Raw genomic sequence first — 4,705 nt, 5'->3', positions numbered from 1 at the left:
ACCAAAAATTTTAAAAAGAACTTTTAAGTAAATTTTTGAATAAAGCACAAAATGATTGTGTCGCATATTCAAAACATGTTTGCAATTTTTAAAACAAATGTTTGGGAAATCAAAAAATATTCATTATTTTAAATTTTTGTTTATTATGAATTATTAATGAAATTGAACAAAATGGTCGCCAAAATGTTATCGGTGATGCAGCAAAATGTTGTCATGCCCATTGAAGTTTATGATTTTTTTCTTCCGTTGCAACGCACGGGCCCTTTTGTGCTATTATTATATATTGCAAAAGATTTTTGATGGGTTTACCGTCACAATACGCTTCGTGGGTTTACCGTCACAATACACTTTCTTCTTATGTAATAATACGCTTTTACGATTTGTACAGATAAAATCGTAATATAAACGAGATGGTACTAATTTGGGATCCGCACATCATATACAAAAATAATATATGTACAAATCCCCGTGTGTTGTGAAAGATTTCATCCGTTTAGTGAAAAAAATTTAGCATGCCCTCTCTCTTCCCCGCGCGACGCGAGACTCCAGGCGCTAGCCGCCAGGCTTCCTTCCGCCGCCACGCGCCCGCGCCTCATCCCTCCGCTCTTGGCAAACACTCGTCACCATGTTCCATCCCTTTGCAGTCATCATCGTAGTCCCCCGCTGCTGCTCAATAGCCTTGACGGAGCACCATCCGCCGGCTCCCTGGAGCACGCCGCCCGTCGGTAGCCGCCATGGAGCGCCGGTGGATGCCCTGATTGTCCGCGACCCTGCCGCGGCAACTCACGCCCTCGCCTCGCGCTGGTACGGAGACGATGCTTACCGGCTTCGTGCAGGCCCTCCTCATGGACAGCTCCCTGTTCTGCCTCTGCCACCCCCCGTGGCTGAGCAGAGCGAGGATAGAACGAGTGAGGAGATCGAGAGAAGAAATATTCAGTTGATTTTGCAGGGCATGGAGATTGATATGATTTGTTTTGTTGTCCGCATGTTCGACGATGATGGCGCCCACACCTTTTCCTGTTGTTTGGGCAAAGGCCGGTCTGTTTGATGTGCGAGTAAAACTTTAGACATGTGACGGGCCAAAGGAGATGTTTTGCAAAATTTGTTTGGGGCTGAAGGAGATCCTGAGCAAACCGATGAAAGAGTGATGGCTGCTGGAAGTTGGCTAGTGATTGATCAGCAGCTTCATTGAGGAAAGCCAAACAAGTGGCTGGAGATGTATTTTGTAGGACTTGATATTTACAGTTTCGGGAGCAGCAGTGTTGCTTGCATCTTTTTTCTGCATCTATGATCTGATGATGCTTTATTTGGTGTTGTTTACCATGGCACTACATTAGGGCTTTGTTGATGATGATTTCTGCTGATTTGCATAGTCGAGTTCTTTTTTCACTTCCAGAGTAAGTTTAGTGCAAGTAAAACGTCAGTTTCACTCTGGCTAAACCGCTCACTGTTGTTTATGCTCCTGTGGCAGCAGAGGAATAGACCCGGCAAGGAAGGGAGCTACACCAGCATAGTCGGTGGATTTAACCGGGAAAATGAATCCTGAAATTTCTGGTTGGACCAAGAGGTAATTTCTGTTTCCGTATACCATGCAGTAGTTGATGCAGAGTATTTGTGCGTCCAAATAGCAACATGAATGTGGTGTTAGTAGTTTCTCAATTTCAGTGTCGGAAAAATTATGTGGTTATTTTTGTAGCATTTCTGATGGACCGATTTTGTGTTGGAGGCCGGTGATTGGGGCAGGGCTGCAACTCCTAACAGGGCACCATGCCCTACAAGGGTACAAGTGGCTCACGACTTGATGGCATGGTTGGGGCTGGAATGACGAAGAAGATTAATGGGGTGGATGATGAGCATGCTACAACCTGAATGACAAACAAAAACGTATGGTTAGCAATTTGTTTGGGGATCCCAAATAATCTGCCAATCTCTCATATCCCCTTCTCTGCCATGGGTTTGGATGATCGGCAGATTTAGATTGGGAGACAGAAGAGAGATGAGGAGGAAGAAAGCATGAACAATTCAAGTGAAAGAGAGAAAGAACATGGACACCCCAAGTCTCTCGGATTGATATGAACAGCTCAGGTCCTCCTGCCATGGTGCCTGACCCTGAGTTTGCCAACCCCACATCTAAGTTCCCTGCCAGGTGCGACTGTCTCATGCTTGTCACCATCTCAGCTTGCAGACTGATTGTTTAGTCTTTATAGGTTGCTATTTTTCTTTTTGTCATTGATATTTTACATAACAAAATTTGATTTGCTACTTACAAATATGAACCGCTATATGCGTGCATAAATTAGCTTCAATTTCATGTGTCAACTTAAAAGAGTCTGTAGTGTTGGTAATTTGGTGATTGATCAATGAAGGAAAGTTCCCCACAAGAAAAAATGAAGGAAAGTTGCAGGTAAAAAGAATGTCATGGAAGGCGTTTTTCTCGTACAGGTCGCCCATGACATGAGAATCCTACTTGGTGAAAGTCATCGGCGTGCTTCTCTCCCTTTTGTAATTTTTACCAATACATGCGAGATTCCGTGATTTTACCACGGAAGAGAAATTGAGCAGTTGCATATGTTGATCAGGTTATTTAGGACTTGAATTAGTCATTGCTGGACGTCTGTTTGGAAGATAGACTTCGCTTAATTGTTCCCTTTCCCTTGTCTACTGTTTTGATCGATGCCCAATCATGGCAGATTACACATGGCAAAGCAAGCTATAGTGTCTATTTTGGCAACCATATGTGTATGTGACTTGTGTTTCGTAGTCCCTTTAACTACATTGTACTTCTACTGCCTCTTATCTGTTACAGTTGTGGTGACAATCTAATGGGAATAAGTGCCAGGGACGAGGAGATGTGGAGACTTGAGGTAACTGCTATAGCGGTGGTAGGATCTTGTATGGAGAATAGCAGGAGTAATGTTTGAATCCTACTATAGGCAGTGCCTTGCTATGAATGGCTGCGACGACGGGCGGGTATTGGAGTTCATTGTGGTATGCACGATGGATGTGTGGTCCGTGGAGTGAAGATCCATCTAGCATGAATTTTTTCGTTCTTCTGTTGGCAAGTAATCCTAAGACTTTTTTTCCGGGTGAATACTAAAACTAATTACCCTACACAATTCACAGTTTTTATATTCTTATGGCACCTAAGTATATCTGTAATTGAAAAAATGTTCAGAATTTACTGTATGAAGGGCGCATATAAATGTTATTCAGTTTTATTTGTAGAGATGCTTGCTGGTATTTCGTATTCATTTCAAGATTTTAGTAGGGTATATGCCTATAATTCTTGCTCTCCATGCTTGCTGAAATTTTAGTAGCACTCAATAACACGTCATGTTTGGCGCACATGTTCATGACGTGAAGTAGGTTGTTATTCTGTAGCATCCCAAAGTGTATTGGGCATCACAACAATATGTATCCCGTTGCAGTGCATGGGCTTAAAAATAATTCTTCAACTTTTTGTTAGTGTCAAATTGAATTATTGGAACAACAATTGAATATATGTTATTTAGGCTAACATACCAAATTATTTAGGCTTCCTGTAATTATTTGTTTTCAGGAAACAACATGTGCCAATGCAACATATTCTGTTGTGTCTATAACTACCTCGCTGTTTTGAACAACAGACATCAAAGCTCTCGGATATATGTTTCTTTCTACAACCTGCTTGAACCTATGAAAGACACTTTGTAGCCTAATCACAAGAGATTTAAAAATACTGTTGCTGACCTATGAAAGACACTTTGTAGCCTAATCCATCTCAAAGATATGCCATCTATCTATTGGTAAAATCTATGCATTATTTGTACGTATGCATTAATAATCATGTTTTTTTTGTTTATTTATGCACCAGTTTGATTTTTTGCTAGAGGAGTCTTGGTCGCTCTAGAAGCTTTGGCGACCAAGACAGAGACATAGTCGGGAGCGGGGCTAAGGACGGTGGCCCCCTCCCTCCCCGTTGGGCTCAGGGAAATCCTATGAGGTGACGACAGGGTGAGTTCTACTTCAAGCACACCCATGACAGCTAGCTATGCGGCGAAGGTTGACAAGGAGGTGGAGTTCGGAAGCACACGTTCGACCATTACAACCCAGTGCATGTGTCCCCGTACCTGGTGGCACGGCAACCAGGTGAATACCCCTCATGAGATGCGCGCGATCGGACGAAGAGGAGACGTATCAACATGAATATGTTGCAAGGGGCATGCGAGGATTTGTTTCTCCCGTTGCAACATACGGCCCTTTTGCTAGTCTAATTAATGTATGTACTAGCAGGTCTCGTCTGATCGAGCACCTCGGTACATATGTAACATCTCAATTTTCAATTTGGATGTTATACATAGGTCATCATATGCATATCATATTTTATTTGCATTTTGGTTTGATCCTAGAAATCTTAAGCAACTCAAGGACCTAAGGAGAGAGTTGGGGATTTCATTATTTTTATATTTGAATTTTTCTCAAATTTGAAAAGAGGATCATTTTGGTTTTAATATTTTTCTCTCTGAAATATTTCCAATATTAAAAATAAAAGAGAGGGGATAAAATGACTTCTTCAAAATAAAAGAAATATTGGAGGAAAATGTTAAAATCAAATAAATATTTTATTGGATTTTATTCGAGGTTTTCTTTGAATTAGAAAAAAAATATGCATTTTTTTAAAATTGCATTTTTGGGCAGAGCAATGTTCACTTTATTCTAAATATTT

The 4,705-nt window shown here is 41.3% G+C and overlaps 1 long non-coding RNA gene across 2 annotated transcripts; it reads left to right on the top strand.

Annotated features, from left to right (window-relative positions):
- The first annotated feature begins 519 nt into the window (after positions 1-519).
- Positions 520-4,335, top strand: LOC125536613 (uncharacterized). 2 transcript variants are annotated; one of them, XR_015615050.1, is made up of 5 exons: positions 520-1,567; positions 1,727-1,884; positions 1,972-2,146; positions 2,807-2,864; positions 2,934-4,335. It is a non-coding gene; the product is annotated as an uncharacterized LOC125536613 (long non-coding RNA). The 2 variants fall into 2 exon arrangements; XR_007295090.2 differs by having other exon boundaries at positions 2,840-4,335.
- The last annotated feature ends 370 nt before the right edge of the window (positions 4,336-4,705 follow it).

The sequence above is a fragment of the Triticum urartu genome, chromosome 2A, assembly GCF_056163025.1.
Source record: "Triticum urartu cultivar PI428250 chromosome 2A, HENAU_Tu73, whole genome shotgun sequence".
NCBI lineage: Eukaryota > Viridiplantae > Streptophyta > Magnoliopsida > Poales > Poaceae > Triticum > Triticum urartu.
Note: the sequence above shows the minus strand (reverse complement) of the source record. Positions and strands in the feature narration are given on the sequence as shown.